The sequence below is a fragment of the Microtus pennsylvanicus genome, chromosome 12, assembly GCF_037038515.1.
Source record: "Microtus pennsylvanicus isolate mMicPen1 chromosome 12, mMicPen1.hap1, whole genome shotgun sequence".
Classification (NCBI taxonomy): Eukaryota; Metazoa; Chordata; class Mammalia; order Rodentia; family Cricetidae; genus Microtus; species Microtus pennsylvanicus.
Window position 1 is genome coordinate 6150827 of NC_134590.1, and position 18366 is coordinate 6169192.

The window sequence follows — 18366 nt, forward strand, 5'->3', positions numbered from 1 at the left end:
AAGTTCTTGGAAGCATGAGTCTGCATAACATAATAGATGAGACAAATTCAAGGGTCACCTTCTAAGAAAGTTGAATACCGGGAACATCCACTACAGCCCTCCAGAACACGGGGTGTGGCCTATACTGTAGACTGTCCTGTGGCTGCTATACCTACAATGTGTCCTGGGAGCCCTCAGCTCTAGAACTAACAACAGGTCTGTTCTGAGGCAGACCTATTAACCCTATATTTCCCTGGAAATCTATCTCCAAAGACTGCTATGGTGACATCATTCACTAAGCTAAAAACATGAACACAGCAAAAATAAAAATGTTGTCTTCCAAATACATGGGTATATGAGACTACTAACAAAGATGCCTCTGGAGGGCCAGGGAGACAGCTCAGGGTGTAAAAGTGCTTGCTACCATGCCTGACGACTTGTGTTCCACCCTTCAGTGACAGGAGAGAACTGGGTCCTGCAAGTTGTCCTTTGACCTCCACACATGGAACCATGGCGTGTGTGCACATGCACCTCTCTCTCTCTCTCTCTCTCTCTCTCTCACACACACACACACACACACACACACACACACACTGCAATACTGGATTTTAGTCTGTCACCTAATACCATCTGTATTTGAAACCAAACTGCATCCTCACTCTATATGTGCCCTCCTCCAGGTTGTTTTCCCCCTCCCACATGTCTCCAAACTATAAAATAGGAGCACCACCCACTCAGCAGAGCTGTTGTGAGAAGTACCTGGCCGCAGATCATTATACTATGTTTATATATTTAGTAGGTAGTATTATTATTTCTACCAGCCTCACAGTTCTATAGCAAAACCTTTAGACAAAATGTATTCAATATTTACTGACTGTACACCAATATTAGCAACATAAACAATATTGGTAGCCAGGCCTGGTAGTGCAGGCAAACAATCCCAGCTATTCAAGACACAGAAGGATTATCTCAAGTTCAAGACTTGTCTGGGCTGTGGAAGGGTGGGGTTATCACTCACTGACAAAGTACTTTCTCTCTCTCTCTCTCTCTCTCTCTCTCTCTCTCTCTCTCTCTCTCACACACACACACACACACACACACACACAGAGAGAGAGAGAGAGAGAGAGAGAGAGAGAGAGAGAGAGAGAGAGAGAGAGAGAGAGAGAACTACTAGGCCAAAAACATAGTTATCAATTATTAAATGCCTAAGAGCACCCAGGGAATTCAATAAGTATGTACCCCATCCTAGATTTCTGAGCTAGCTGTCCAGTTTGGCAGGGTGTGTTCAAATTTGGGAGCAGAGATCCCAGGTAACTTTGACAAAGGTGAAGCAAACACTGCACTGTAGAGAATTAGGCATCTGCACATGAGCCTCTGGACACCGGCCGGAGATACACATGTAAAGCAAAGCCATAGAGCTGAGACGGCCAGCACCTCCTCTGTAGGAACAACTGAGGAATGATCAACCGCTGTGTCCTGGGGTCAAGACTGGCAGTTCTGGAGTCAACGTCCTTTTCTTATCAAATTTTAACTGTTATAATGAAGTCACTGGAGCCAATTATTCACTTATTTTCTCTTCATTTTCTCAACGCGTAACTTTTCTCCACAGGGCAGAAAGTAAGCTTTCATTCTGTGAAATCATCTATAAGACATTTATTCATTTTTAAGCTAAGTATCTGCAGCTAAGTATTTTCCATAAAGTTGAGAATTACACTCAGAAGTTTAATGTGTTCCTTTAAACATAACAACAATCCCCAAAATAAGATTTTCAATTTTATGCCTTTAAGTTGGCAATTATTTTTGGCTAAGTGTCAAATTTTATTAATTAAATTTTTTTTCTTCACCATTTAACCTCAGAGGGAAACAGGATCCCTGAGTTGTTTTTCACTTGGGTTTTTAAGACCACTTAAGACTCCTGAAAGGTAAAGCGAAGGGAGTCTCTCGAGATGACATAGATGGAAAGTAATGCCTTTCAGCTCAGAATGAAAACATCCTACTTCAAAGGTCAGTGTGCCAATAGCGCCTTACCCACAGTCCTCATTCACACAAGTTCCAGATCTGAAAACCCTTAGGGAGTGGGGTTCAAGCCAAGGTCCTTTGGAAACAGGGTTTTATTTTTACTCCCCACTTCACTGAACCCCAAGAAAGAAACAGCACACACTGGATCTGAGCTTAGTGACTCCTGCAGTGTTCTAAAAACCAGCACCCAGCACGTTACACAGCCAGTGTGAGGAGCGGATTTCTGTCAGTGTCCTCGTGTGATAGCTACAGGACAATGAGATCTCAACCAGGTAGCCTGACCATAATCACATTATAAGAAAGGAATGGGAGAGAAGATATAAATTTTAGCATTATTAATAAAAGTCCAGCTTATGGTAATGAGCCTCTTAGGGTGTAAATAACAAGCAATTGCAGGCCTGACAAGCACATGTGTTTCCTTCTTGCAAGGCAGCTGGCCTTTGGTCACATAATATCTAAGCTAGACTGCCCTCAGATTGAAGAATGGATGCACACAAGGAGGTGTTCAAAGGATGTGTGCATATAACCTACAACAATGAGCTGCTCTTCCTGCTGGGGCATCTCAGGGTCACATACAGCCTGCTGTCGTGTGTGTATTTGAATTTTCAAAGGAAATTCAAGTTAACGAATAAATTGTTCTCCTTTCAGTGTTCCCTTGAAAGTGGAGCACTTGGGGAAGGTGCTGTAGAAGAAGCCTTCTTTGCTATCTTTGAAAAGAATGTGGTTGCCATTTCTGCCTGGACTTTGTCCCTGGTAGTAAATAGCTGACATTATCTGAATGTGTTAGATGCCATTCTACCGTGTCAAAGACTGTCAGCCGCCATCAGGCATGTGGTCATGCGGCCAGCGGGCTATTTACATACCCGCCTGAGTCAGAAAGCGTATTAAAGCAGCCAGCTGCTTGGATAAGCAGGAAGAAGAAAGGATGATACAAGGAAAGGCTGTAGATCTTGCATACACCTCTCCTCAGGTCCAAAGTGGGAAGAATCATGCCATTGCATAATTCAGCTGGTAAATATCATGAGAATAACCTGGGATAACGTAGCAGAACAGGTTAATAGGAATTCTGAGGTCATACAAGCAAAATTGCTGCCAACACCAGTGCTCCCAACTGAATTGAGGAGCATGCATCCTAAAAATTTGTTGGGCCAAAATTATCTCAGGGCCTGTACCTCAAGGTTTATAGGACAGAAAAAAGCCTGGCTCAAGTTCAAGGCCTATACTTCGGGTGTAGGACAGAGAAAAGTCTGGCTTGAGTTTGAGTAAGGATGAGACAGCAAAAACTAGGTAAATGCCCCTCCAGCCAGGGGGCGGGTTTGGCTGCCTCTCGTTGGCTGGAGGTGCCCTTACATCATGGGATGTTGCTTACTTTTTATAAGTGGATGCTCAAAGTAAAAAAAATGGGTTCTTGCTTTAACTTGACTCCCTATAGTGTCTGATTGTCCTGCATTGTGGAGTTGCAGGAATGGGTGGATAGCACATTCACCTTTCCCTGGGGAATAAGGAGGCTCGGGAAAGCTATCAGCAATTATCACTATTGTGAGGCTTAATCATCTGAGATTCTTGTTGCAGTTAAAAATCAAAACCACAAACAAAGTAAAAAACTCAAGTTTGGGGCTATCATTCGGTGGAGGAAAAACAAAGGCTCGAAACTGTGGTGGTTTTCAACTGATACTATGAAGTAGTAACTGAATATTTTCAAGAGGCCTCATATAAAGCTTACCTGCTGTCTCACCTAGTGTTCTGCTGCTGTGAAGAGACATCATGACTAAAGCAGCCCTTATAAAAATTAAGCATTTTATTGGGGGCTTGCTTACAGTTTCAGAGGGTTAGCCCATTGTGATCATCATGGCAGGAAGCAGACAGCATGGTGCTGAGCAGGAGCTGAGAGATTTACATTCGGATCCACAGGCATCAGAAGGAGAGATGGTGTGGAGGTCCTTCTGTATATGTGTTGCTTTTATTGGTTAATGAATAAAGCTGTTTCAGCCAGTGGTTTAGCAGAACAGAGTTAGGTGGGAAAAGTAAACCAAATGCAGGGAGAAAGAAGGCAGAGTTAAGGGGAAGCCATGTAGCTGCCCCAGAAGACAGACGCACCAGAACCTTGCCAGTAAACCACGAACCTCATGGTAAAATACAAAATAATGGAAATGGGTTAATTTAAAATGTAAGAGTTAGCTAGAAATATGCTTAATCTATTGGCCAAACAGTGTTGCAATTAATGTAGTTTCTGGGTTGTTATTTCAGGTCTGAGCAGTGGGGAAAGAATGAGCAGTTTCCACCAACAGAAAGAGAGTGAGAGAGAAGAGACAGAGAGACAGAGTGGGGGCAGAGAGACAGAGAGACAGAGAGAGACTGGGCCTGGCATAGGTGTTTGAAACCTCAAAGCCTTCCACCAGTGACACATTTCCTCCGAGAAGACCACACACCTCCTAATTCCTCCTAAACACTTCCACGAACTAGGGACTAAGAAATCAAACATATGAGTCTATGGGGACCATTCTCATTCAAACCACTAAACTCATCTAAAATGCATCAGAAGTCTCCTTGAAAACTGATACTGCCTTGCATGTAGACACGCACTGTTTCCTGTTTTCTTTAAATGTCCCCCAAATTTCTACATGACAGGCCTCAAACACTTCAGTGATGTAAAGGCAGATTTTAACAATTTAGAAGATTTAGCTTTGCCATCGACATTCCAATAAAAGTCATTTCTTTCTAAAACAAGAGCTCATCATTAGCCTGGCTTAGCGCTCCTGCTTGTCAATAGCAAGTGATAGATATATGGGCTTCCTAAATGGTTAGAATTATATCTAACAAAGCAGTTTCCTGTGAGACTCTGGGCCGATGTATGTGCACTAATAGAATTGTAGACAGGTGGCGACTGCTTCAGAGGAACGCTGAGGGTGGCTGTAACTCACTGAATGGCTATGTGAGAACCAGCAGTAGGCACTGAGCCCAAGGGGAAAAGGAGTGACCGTTGAAATCGTGACAAAGAAGAGCATACGGTCTGGGGATTACATACGATGACAGTGACAACGTGTGGCTGCGAGGTTTCCAGGTGGATGACAGACGATGGTGCTTTGGGAGCAAAGTAGCAATATACTTCGAGGGTGGTGGTAAGTGAATGCACAGATGCCTGGATGGAGGTAGGTAATGAAGGGCAGGGAAGAACTGTGTGATATCAGGGATATGATGCGTATATAGTAAGCGAACGCTTACACCTATATGTTGTCATTTCAAGTTGTTCCTAGGACCATTTGGCAGTTGGCCCACCTCCACTCACGTTATGTCTCTCTCAAGCCACTCAGCAATTTTCAGCACTTTTAAACAATGCTGGAGAGGGCTTGCCGGTCGGAGCACCAGCATGTAGAATAATGCTATTGTTGCTTACGTGTGTAGCGGTAAGTCATCTGGAGAGTAGTGTTCTGGGGCTACCGTGAGTGCCTGGGAGAACGACCATTTAAGTGAGTACGTTATAAATTGACCGTCTAATGAGGCTCATTTTTCCAGCCCAGTCTGGACGTTACAGTGAGTTACCTTCCTAACATGAAGGTGTGACCCTGTTTGTCCCCAAAGTCAAACTGCTTCCCTATGAGTGTGTGAACCGTAAATTGAAAGGTTGCTCTTACTCAGCATGGGCCTGGCCGTCCCCTACAATCGCTCTCTTGCTCCTCTAATACATACTCTGTTAGAGTCACCCCTGTCTATCCAAAGCACGCTGCACACTCTAAGTTCATCTCTCAGGACAGTCTTTTCACGAAAATTCATCTATCAAAGCCCAGTGGATTCTAGTTCACTTTTTTATCCTTAAAATTCCCTTCACCAATCATTGTACCTGTTTGAATGAATGAATACCCTTTGAGTTGGCAGCTGAATGAAGGTTCAATGCACCATGGGTAAAAGAAAAGACAAGGATTTACTGCAGTATACACCAGAATGCCAACTGTGGAGAGGAAGCTGGGCCGTGTCCTCTCCCCAATTCCTGCCATATTTGTAAAGTATCATTGCATATGACATGTGTGCCTCCTGAGAGATTCAGAGGGCCGTGCAGCAGAACCAAAGTTTTCAACAGGACTAAATGAAGTCAAAAGAGATTTGACTTGGACACTTGCAATACTCCCTGAGAGAATGGTGTTGTACCCCAGGAAGGAGGCCACCAGGGGCTCTAGTCACTCAGCTTCTCCTTTTTGAGCACTCAATCATGGGCCACTAGGAACAACTTCCTGACCGCTAGGACTTTTTGCACAACAAAAATACATAAACCCTGTATGTTTGCTTATACCAAATATGGGAAACGACCTTTTTCACACACACTATTTGTTTTCTGTAGCTGACTGATGTGAGAAAGGGGACAAAGATGTTTGCAAAGCGGCCATTTATCAAGCAGAAAGGCAAAGGATGGGAACAGCTTTGCTCCATTAGGTAGGTTTGCTTTTGGATGCTCACCAGAGCCACCGCCAAAGCTGGGAGAAGAGCAGTACCACAGCCCAGTAAGCAAGGACAAAGCGACTTGTAGAAGCTGTTCTCCTACACGAACATTCTTCTTAGAAGGAATGTGCAGAGTCGTGTTGTGGAAAAGGACAACCAAGCCACAGGCGGGGACATTTGGAGGACAGATAGTGTTTTCTCCTTCATATCCCTTTCAAATTTGACAACACCAAGAGATACACAATCCCAGAAACAATCCCTTGGAGGGAGGGGCGAAGGACCATGTAACACCAACCAGAGAATCAGTCCACAGCAATCCACTATACAGACTGTGTTCCCCCTAGTAACAAATACATCATGACCCCGGAAGAAGAAAGCTGCTGTTTTGTAAGAGCTACTGAACAGAGTAGATCTGAGCAAATTGCTAAGGTAATGAATTTCACAATTTCACTGAAATCTTATGTGCAATAAAACCCATCCCTCCTACAAAATTATAAACCATATTGCCTGCTCTCCAGGCTGCCATTCATAAGAAGAAATATAGGGTCATTTGTTTGCCCATTTACCTGACAGGGACCTCCATCAACATATGACACCATGAAAGTCACTATGACAGGCAGTTAGCTATACACACCTGCCAGACTACCCCAGGGTCAAAATCAGCCCCACTAACACCTTCTTTTCCTCTGGTCCTCTGTTTCCTCTCTTAGATCAGATCATGAATTAAAAGCAAATATAGAGAATAATGGCTCCCAGTGAGCATTCAGTGCTTTTAATACAAGGCAATGAAGGAATTGGGAAATAAATCATGGGTACTGTTCCCAAAGACTTTATCATCTGGAAAGCCATATAAAAGAGGTAACAAATAATTTTCATGAAGTGTCATATTGCTGGGAAACCCCAGGGAACAAGCCACTCTTCACGGTCAATTTTTCCAGTTAGTGAAGAATTTTATACCTTTGAGCTCCAATTATTCCTTTTCATATGTAATTATCTGAGTTAGAAACACCTCTAAAAATATGTTTTTATGTGTTTTTCCTCATGATTTTCTGAATATCATTTAATATTTTCATGATGAAGCTATAGTTGCTGCTTAGGGCCATTAGGGAGTTTTGGGCATGAGAAGGAGTTGGTTGTACTGTCTACAGCCTTAGATTGCCTACTTTTGAGATTTCTGCGTGATGTTTTCAGAAAGACTTGTCCCTTATGAACTTACAGTTCCTCAAGCTGCCGTTGTACCTATCTGCGTCATTCCTCTGCCTTCAAAGCCATGAGGGGAGAAACTCATCAGGTAAATGGGAATTTTCCTGTGTTTTGAACAAAGTGTATTCATCACTTGTGAACACATATGAAGCCTGTAAATGCTAAATTATTTTACAAAGAGCTAAAAAGTTAATAAAAATATATAGTCATAGTTTTTCTACCTAAAAGTTGCAGCCAGGCAGTGGTGGCACGGCCTGGTGGTGATGACACATACCTTTAATCCCAGAATTTGGGAGGCAGAAGCAGGAGGATCTCTCTGAGTTTACGGCCAACCTGCCCGACAGAAGGTTCCAGCATGGTCAAGGCTACGTAGAGGAAATCTGTCTAGAAAACATACACACACACACACACACACACACACACACACACACACACACACAGAGGGGAGAGAGAGAGAGAGAGACAGAGAGAGACACACACACAGAGAGAGAGAGAGAGAGAGAGAGAGAGAGAGAGAGAGAGAGAGAGAGGGAGAGGGAGAGGGAGAGGGAGAGGGAGAGGGAGGGAGGGAGGGAGGGAGAGAGGGAGAGGAGAGAGAGAGAGAGAGAGAGAGAGAGAGAGAGAGAGAGAGAGAGAACAATTTGGTAAACTGGGAAAACATGACAAAAATGGGATCGATAAAGGGATTTTATGTTCAAGTTCTTGTTAATTACTGAAAACACTAAATAAACCTGACACAGAAAGAAAGTCATAGACATAGAAATTCCCAGTGAATGAGAAGACCAAAACAGGTTTAGGCATTTTAAACAGTCACATCTGTTATTTATTTAGTCAAAATAAATAAATTGGCTGTTCAGTATGAAAATGCTCCAGATAATAAACCAATCCGCAAATCTGCACATATCTGCATGGGCAGAGTGGGTAACGTATGTGTTGTGGAGATTGGGGAAGAAACCCCGGCTGCCTGCAAGCAAGAGGAGATGGAGAAAATGTTTCCTGGGGCCAGATGCAGTAGTGTGGCGGTGAATGACCTAACCCTCCGAGCTCGGCCTCAAGACATGAAGCTGATGTGTTTTAAGACGGTGATCTGGGAATGCAGGAGTAGGCAGATAGACCAACACTTAACAAGAAAGGAAAATTTCAGAAGAGCCAAAGCTGTACAAACCTGTTACTAACAAAAATGCTGTCATAGATCACAAAATTTAAGAGGCAGAACAACCATTTGGGAAACTCCAATGTAGATCCATACTTTATACCATACACCAGAACAAACTCCAATAAAGCAATCAGGATAGTTAATATTCTAAATGAAATTGTAAAACTTCGAAAGCAAACACAGACACCAAGACTTTTTCCAATCATGATTTATATAGTCCAGATCTAATATAAGTGTAATAAATTCAATACCACAAACTTAAGGAGTGGCAAAGACTTCTACACGCTAAATAAAAACAAAGTAATAAAATAATTAGAGAGAAAATATTTTCAATAATTCCTGAAAACATGGGGCTAAATATTCTTGTATGATACATAGACACTTAACTATCCAAGAATCAAAAGTCCAACCGAAATAATTGACAAAATATGGTGTTTATAAAAGATATACAAACTCCTAGCCCTTAAACATAAGTAAAAACTGGAATTCTTAAAATAAGAGAAATCAAAACTATAAGAACACAGATTAGACAGAAAAAAATGCTTATGTTTCACAGCATTCTCTGTGGGCAGGGTTGGTAAAACACCTTCATCATGGAGGTGGTATGCCGTATTACAGAAGCCCGTGTGTATGAATCTGCCTTTACTGAAAAACAATGTGGCTATTTGACAAAGCAATATAATTTCTTGAATTTTACTTTGAAAGTTTGTCTCTAAAGGTATGTGATAACATATATTCCCTGTTATTCCTTGATTTTTTTTTTGGTTTTTTCTTTATGAGACAGGGTTTCTCTGTAGCTTTGGAGCCTGTCCTGGAACTAGCTCTTGTAGATCAGGCTGGCCCCAAACTCACAGAGATCTCCCTGCCTCTGTCTTCCGAGTGCTGTTGTAGTAACAATCTACAGACACAAGCTAAATGTTCATCCATTGGAGAATGGCAAACTACACTCTGTCTCACACACAATCATTTGAGGCTACAAGAGAACAAGAAAGTGTTTTGATAACATCGGGTGGGTGCTATCAGGGCACACTGTTGAATGGAAAGGAAGAGGAACAGAAATGTCTGTGTACACTATCTTACCTTTTGTGGTTCTCTCACAGAAAGAGTGTGTGTGTGTGTGTGTGCGCGCGCGCGCGCGCATGTGCAAGCACCTACAGATAAAACTTAGTTTATTTTTTAAAATCCAAAGGGAAGGGGTAATAGAATAGATTCTGAGGGTGAACTGGTATGTATGGGTTGGAAACAGGAGGGATCAAGTGGGATACTGGGAGAAATGATGGGAATTGGGGGCATTTTGGGGGCAAGGTGGAAACCTAGTACAATGGAATCTATGAGAGTAACCCTAGAAAAGGCTCCCAGTAATGAGGGGCACAGAGCCTGAACTGGCCACGTTCTGTAACTAGGCAAAGCCTGGCTATTGGGATTGAGACACCAGCCTAGCCACACCAGCCAGCCCAGCCACAAAACCTTCAACCTACAGCTTCTCCTGCCTGCAGAGTAGGACCGAGCCATAAAAGAGACCAGAGAGACTTCACCCATCAACCGACAGAAGATGTGGGAGTCCCACAGCCAAATATTAGATGGAGTTCTGAAGAGGATGGGGAGAAAGTACCAGAGGAACCAGATGGGACAGGGACATCATGAGAACACAGTCTACAGAATCAACTGACCATGGTTTTAAACTCCAGAATGAGGCAGTCAATTTCCAGATCTTCAAAGCCCTGTTTTGTGTAACCCTTCCTTACAGTAGCCCTGGGAAGCCCACACAGCATCTAACTCTAAGACCCCAGAATAGGTTGCTTCCTGTCCACCCCACACCAGTTATCTTCCCTGGATTATTAAAGAAACATTTGGTTACATGTAAAATGGAATTTTCCAACGGTATTACATTCTAGTTATAGGAGGACTCATTTTATATAGATGTTTTAAAGTAAAAATTCTCTTATTCTGCCTGTTATGGTAATTCATTTTATAATTATTTTTAAGTATTTTATAAAAACCATATTTTTGGCTTTTCAGAGTCATGTGATTAAATACTTTGGCTTGGCATGTTTGGAGCCTGAACAGACTTAGTCACCAGCACCTGTGACTAAGAAGCCCAGTTGGTTGGGGTCTTTCCCACAGTCTCCTCCTTTGCCCTCTTCTGTGGTTACTTAGTAAGTTGAGTCACGTCTCTAGCCTTCCTCAGCAGCAATGTTCAGCATCATTCCAGACTCTGAGCCATTCCTCATACCTCACAAGGATCTCATGCTAATCCTGTTCTTGGCAAATGGGTTCCCTCTCTGAAATGTTTTGCTTCTGCCATGTTCCCGTGTAAACCTCACAAACTGACGTCTCTGACTCACTACCCATGAAAGGCACAGTCATTTCTTAGGATCCGGTTAGTGGGGCCCGTCTCAGGGAGGACAAAGTGTCAGCCAGAGATATTTTTTTGGTAATATCAATTTTCTGAAAGGCATCTCAAGGGCCACCAGAGCATGGATGCTAGCTCTATAGATAGAAATATGCAAAACTCACATGACAATAAAGAATCTAATATCACCCACTTTACCATAATTTCGTATAGCTTAGAGCTTACATGCGGTCCTCATAGTATTGCATCACCATTTTTATCAACGTTCTGTGGAGCTTCTGTGCTATAATTAGAGTCCATCCAACGTGGCACGGCACTTATGGAGAAAGATGGTCAGTGAGGCATGCGGAGGTGAAAAAGACTCCTTCATCACAGGAGGAGCTCTGTTCTTAGCTACAGGAAGTAAACAAACAAGCACTTCTGTTCTCATCATACCAAGGATTCCTGTGCACAAATCATCAGTACTCCCGTGACCCTAGATCTGCAGAGGACAGTCCTGTCATGTGGTTATACACACAAGCTGTTAGCTGCTGGGCCGAAAAGGACCCTGCAGCACAGACACCCCATATCCCTGCAGGCCAAGGGCAGCGGTGCCATACCCACGCATCTCTCATGAGCGCTCAGTAGCTATACACCCGTGGTGCCTTCCCTGCAACAACATCCCGCAGCTGCAGCTGCATGCCTTCCATAGCACAAGTTGTACGGCCAGCAGCAGTAACATAGAAGAACATAGAGGCTTGCAATCCCTAAGTATGACTAGCCGTGGAAAAGGCATGCCCTAAAAAAACAAACAAACTTTTTCTCTTAATCAAAGCCAATATCTCACAAAATTAATAATAAACTAACTCAATGCCTGTTTGAGTCAAAATCTAACAAGTCAAATTGAAATTCAGTTTTACTTAGTGTAAGGGCTGCACTAAATGACCAACATTCATTTCAGAAACAAAATCATGCAGTGCTCGTAACTAGAGCTGGGGGAAAGACCCCCGAGGAAGCCACTATCACACCTCCATTTCCTCTACCCAAGCGTCAGAAAATACTTTCCACACTGAACCCCGAAACAAGATTAAAAGGAGACACGCTACCAGGGGTCCATTTCACCTGTCTGACAATGGCTGGTTATGAAGCAGGCTCTTGCTATACTTAATCTTAACTAGGCTTAAATTGCTTTTATGCTTTCGATATTTTTGTGCCCTCTTCTCCCTCGGCTCTTTACCCAATCACTCAACTAAGGAGGGATAGAAGAAGGAGGTGAGGAGCTGGGGAGTCCTGGGATGTGTAAGTCATATCCTTCAGAAAGACAGAAGGGTTGTCAGCTTCCAAGGTTATTTCTGATTTAAGTCATTTCTGATCTGGGGACTTTTGTGAGGTTTTAACTTGTATTCAGTTATAGAAACTTGGAGGAAGACTTGTTAGTTCCTGTTTGAGACATAAACCAATATTGCAGAAAGTAAGCTGGTAAAAATTATATATATATAAATCCTTATACTTTAAAGAATAATTCCCCAGGCTGAGGGTGTAGTTCAGTGGTAAGGCACATGTCTAGCATGCGTGAACACCTGGTTGAGTTCTCAGTACAACAATCACACACACACACACACACACACATACACACACCACATACACACACTCACACACACCAGGAGAGGTTGTTACTTTGTTGTCATCATAACCTGGGAAATTAAGGCATCTATCCCAATCCCTTTGTAAGGTAAGGGTAATTGGTTCTACTGTTTACTGAGCCCCGATGGCTGAATGCACCTGCATCCGGTGGTCTAGAATATGCAAGAACAATGATGGAATCCAAAGTAAGGCTGGATCCATAAGGAGCAACTCAGAAGTGATGATATCTCAGGAATGTTGTCTATATGTCAGGCATTTACCAAGCATATCCCATCCATTTAAACTCTATAATAATCACATAAGACTGTAATATTTTGATAATTTCTAGAAGGAAAAATTAAGACCAGCAGTTGATGGGGGAGTCATATATCAATCTGTTGATTTCATTGGTTAAGCAATAAAGAAACTGCTAGGCCCATTTGATAGGCCCACCCTTAGGTGGGTGGAGTAAACAGAACGGAAGGCTGGGAGAAAGAAGCTGAGTCAGAGAGTTGCCATGATTCTCCCACTCCAGGCAGATGCAGGTTAAGATCATTCCTGGTAAGCCAGCTCGTGGGCTACAGCAGATTATTAGAAATGGGCTAGTCCAGGTGCGAGAGCTAGCCTAGAAGAGGCTAGATAGAAATGGGCCAAGCGGTGTTTAAAAGAATACAATTTCCGTGTAATTATTTCGAGTAAAGCTAGCTGTGGGGGCAGCCGGGTGCCGGGGACGCAGCCCCGCCACTCCTATTTCAACAGATTGCCCCCTCCGCTCTTATTACTACAACAAGCAGTGATCAAGCACTTTGATGAGAATGCAAAAGTCGGTGAAGACTGCAATGTGAGCCATCCACCAAGAGCCTACTGTGCGCTGGAGGAATCAGACACACAATGTGAGCCATCCACTGAGAGCCTACTGTGTGCTGGAGGCATCTGACACACAATGTGAGCTATCCACTGAGAGCCTACTGTGCACTAGAGGAATTTAACACACAATGTGAGCTGTCCACTGAGAGCCTACTGTGAGCTGGAGGAATTTAACACACAATTTCCCAAAGACAAAGAACTTACTAAGTGTTGAATGAAGTTCAACTGAGAGAAAATGTAAAAATGACACATTCTCAAAGAAAATGAAACAAAATTTCTTTGAGTACCACAAAAGAGTGAAATTTATGATCCCTATTCCTATCAAATTGCCTGGTTTTGAAGCTTAGGGTAAGGAGATTGACTGTCAGGTTTTAATGGTACCTCAGTGGTCCTCTGCCATTCAGGCTTGTGAATCAACAAATGACCCAGGGCCCTGGTCAAGTATTGTTTATTTGGAACTCGTTTGTTTAGCTCCTTTATCAAATGCCTGTGGAACATCCCTGTAATGACAGCAGATACAGTGACAGAAAAGGCTTCCCCTTGTCTCTTGAGATAAGATTGGTTCAAATATCATATTTTTAGTCACAGTATAAATAAAGAGTGAGCAAATGAAGCAGTACACAACTCCTACCCTACAACCCGAGACTGATTAGTTCTCACTGTTGACTTGAAAGGAAACAATTGGGAGCACAATGTAGGAAAAGTTGGAGTCTAACCCAAGCTAGTGAGAGTGAGCGATACATGGAGTTTTGAGAAAGTATCAGCTCACTATTATCTATAGTATTTTAAGCAAATTATTAAAATAATCTTTATAAATAATCAGCTGAGCTTTTCACACAGAGTCCTGTACAGTTTCTGTGAGGTTTCACACTTTCTAAGTAGGCAGCATTCTTGCCCAGATTCTACAATAGCCTGAAAACACAGGACAAACATAGGACTTTGTTTTCATATTTTAACAAATAAGTTACCAAAATTGGTCTGTTGACAAGAAGTTTTGGCTTGTAGGTGACTTGTTAAGGTACGCAAATACACAGGTCAAGATGACACCACCATGTTATTCATTGGCCAAAGCTTTTCATGAGAATAGCAACCTTACAATTGAAGAACTTGGTTTAATAGTCTAAGGAACAAAAACATATAAAATACTTTGGCTCCGGGTGTAAGTATAAATCTTATACACTATTTAGTCATTTGGATTAGTAATTGAGATTTTTATTTCTGACAAACATTTAAGAAAATAAGTAAATACATTGTAGGAAGAAATGAAATATGTTATTTTATGAATAGTCACATATAAAACCCATATTTTGTGTTCTTAAATTTACATTTAGCATGTGTGCATGTGTGCATTGCATAAACACACACATGTGTCTGTAGATATGCTTGCACATAAAGATATTTGGAAGTTAGTTCTCTCCTTTCACCATGTAGGTCCTGGGAATCAAACTCGGGTCACGCTTGACAGCGTGACAGCAAGCTTCTGTATCCACTGAACCATGTTGCTAGCTCCAGAGCTTGGTTTCTAAATACCGAAATTTAGTTGCTTTAGAAAAAAAATTGATCCAGGATTGAGTTAAAAAGAAGTGTAAGAAGAACCCGGAATATTCTATAGCATTAGAAAGTAAGAAGTATCCTAGAAATTATGGAGATATGAGAAAAGGACACAGGAGACAACTTCAAGAGGACATAAGTCATCAAATGTAGACAACCTGAGCAATAAGATGTATACCAAGTGTAATTGCAGTAGGTTGTGTAAGCTAGTGGCAGATGGTGGAAGAGTCCAGTTTAAGGAAGAACGTCCACCAGATGAACCATGTGACCATTGGCAACCAGGTAATAACAGGTGATACAGGCAAGTACGATGCATGAGCACTAAAATCTATGGGTGCAAGTATGATTTTATAAAAGCTGATTGTGTTGGGATTAAAAACCAAATCCAATTGCTATAGTGGTTTAATTAAGAACTTCCAAGCTGAGTTCTCTTCAGTTTGCAAATACATTGACAGAAAGACATCTATTATTTTTTATTATTGTTTTTGGAGAGAATGTGATCTCTTCCACTCCATCATGATATTTACTAGTCACTAATGATTCTCTTTTTTTACTTAAAAAATATTTTGGGAAATTAAAAACAAAAACTGCTTCTTTGTTCAGTCTCAGAGTGCCTTGTTACATGATGCTTGCTTAGTACAAAAGGGAAATGAGCAACTCCAGACTGAGAGAGCCTGGCCAACCTCAATGAGGAACTGAACTTCCCACCAGCAGAGAAGCACTAACCAAGCGCACTTCCCTTTCCTTGTGCTAAGATGAGCAGAGCTCTGTGGTCCTCTGGTCCAAAAAACACAACCTGATCTTGGGCATGAGAAAACCAATGTGACAGACGTTCTCCACAATAGCCGCCTGCATTCTTCATTGATGCCAAGAACGTGACAAAGGAGAGAGTAGACAACCCCCAGGAAGAAATACACACACGTGACAAGTGACCGCAATGTTGCTTCTTGTTTGCAACTCTTCTAGTAAAGGAGATATTGGCATAATGAGGGATGAACGTCGAATGGCGGCTCTTAAATAGTTAACAGAACCATAGCAAAGTTAATTAGCTTCTCCTGATAACATCTAGAAAAGTTTCATAGGGATAAAAAATTTAGCATGTTGTATCTCACACTATTTCAAAATGTTAAAAAGTAAAATGTGAAGTCTTAATGTACAATGGTACTTACAAAGAACCGCCTTAACAATGTCCCAGCAAAAACAGCTGACATTTACACTTCAAAATGTTTCTATTTGAAACTCTCCCCATTTTACAAAAGATTTAAGAAACTTGGCGGCATTCACGAAGGTGGAAGACTTCTCCAATTAGAGTCTCCTTGGAATCTCTACGACTGGAAGATTGGTGGCGCAGCGGCTTGCCTTGCTGTGCACTTCCACAAGGGCTCTCTGAGGATGTGAGCAGAAAGGAGGCTTTAATAAGAACAATCATTCAACAGGTCACTCAAATGTTTGGGGCAGTTAAAATGGAAGACTAGGTCCACACTTGTATAGGTCCCAAAAGGAACAAAATTAATAATCACTGCAGTACATCCCAGAAAAGCTCAGCTTAAAAAAAATAACGGGGTGGGGTAGATAAATGCCAAGTCTAATAGCCAGAAGGACTACGGGAAAAGGAATCACTAAGATTTGGTGCTCACAGGCTCACAGGAAACAAATATGATGGTCCAGTAAGAAAAAGAGACAGAAAAAGAAGTGAAAGGAAGGAGTAAAGACAGAGGGGAAAAGAAACAAGACCTAACCTTCCAAGAGGAAGGGCCACTGCTCTCTGAAGGAGGGCGGAAACAAATGAGCGGCATCTCCCACAGCTGTCACCTGCTCAGCCCAGGGCCAACCTCATTGGCATTCAGAACCCTAGATGCTGCACTTGCAGGGGAACTTGAGGCAATTCCTACTGTACAGCGTCACAGACACCCGCCACCGGCAGCAGAAGACATCCATAGTCTTCCTTGGCCCAAGAAATAAATACAGATTCAAGGAGAAAAGCAAATGAAAATGTTTTCCAGACTCCAGTGGTCTAGTCAACCCTGCACCTCTTTCAGACCCCAACTCAGAGCCATCTTTCTCTTCATCCTGCATCCCACATGACTACACTGGATATGAACACCAGTCCCACGAGTGCAAGCAATTTCTAGATCACATCTGCTTTGAAACAGGGGTTAGCAGACTTATTAATAACAAGTCACAGAACAGTAAGTTCCAATTAACGACAAACAATGCTGGTTTCCGTTACTCACTTTGTAGTTAACACTTCTGAAATCTATATTTAAAGTCAAACAAAGCCACCAGAGAATCTGACAGAATAAAACCTGTTTCCTCAGCATTAAAAATCATTACACTGTCCAGTGATTAGGTGAAAAGCTGTTATAATCTAAAACTAGCAATTATGAGAAGTTATCAATTCAAAACTTTTCTAAGAAAGTTTATTTTGTGTATTAAGTTACAAGATATTCAATCAAAGTTTTGAAGAAAATGAAGCAAGATAGTAAAATAATTGGCCAACCTAGAATTCCAAGTTTTACATTAATTCTTACAAGTACCACTCACCATCCAAGGGAGTCAGTATCGCTTTATAATAGAAAAGGGCTAAACTCAACAAATCTAGTAATAGAAGGCAAATTGGAAATCACAGAAAGTGGTTTTGTCAGTGAACACAGAGCAATAGAAAGATCTGAAAGTCTTCAAATTGGACTGCATGGTTTCTGAGCACAATTTATTAATACATCATACAATTTTCAAAGCTTTTAGAACGCCATGCAAGCTCTGCTTCAGAAAAAGGACAACTTTTTCAAACAAGCTGTCAAATTCTAATTAGCGGCCATTTACTGCAAACAAAAATCATCATAGTCTTAGATTTACAAGTTGGGGAGACAGCTCAATGGAGAAAGGGCTTGCCAAAACAAGGTGGGTGGGGGCTGAGTTTGGATTCCCAGAACCCACCACTCCTACATGGAAACATGCCAGAATGACAGCCAACACAAAGGCCTGGCTACTGAGAGACCAGAGACTCTGTATTAAATGAGGAGGAAGAGGAGGCCGGACACTCAAGGTTGCTCTTTGACCACTGTAAACAGAGCATATAGTTCTGGCAGGACCACCCACCCCATTAGTAACTTCCTCAAAGTCAGCGAGCAAGTGCCTGATGGTTACATTGTTCAAACAGCTCTTACCAGCAGAAATACCATCGTCCCTGCCAGATTTTCAGTAC

At 42.1% G+C, this 18366-nt stretch overlaps 1 protein-coding gene across 2 annotated transcripts in view; it reads right to left on the reverse strand.

Moving 5' to 3' along the window:
- Positions 1-18366, reverse strand: part of Arhgap24 (Rho GTPase activating protein 24) — a 391351-nt gene that overhangs the window by 357659 nt on the left and 15326 nt on the right. The window contains exon 1 of one of the 2 annotated variants that reach the window (XM_075942978.1): positions 11367-11383. The exons of the other annotated variant lie outside the window; for it this stretch is intronic. The gene's annotated coding sequence lies outside the window, so the exon portion shown is untranslated. Of the gene's footprint in view, positions 1-11366; positions 11384-18366 lie in introns of those variants that run through there. 2 annotated transcript variants of the gene reach the window in all.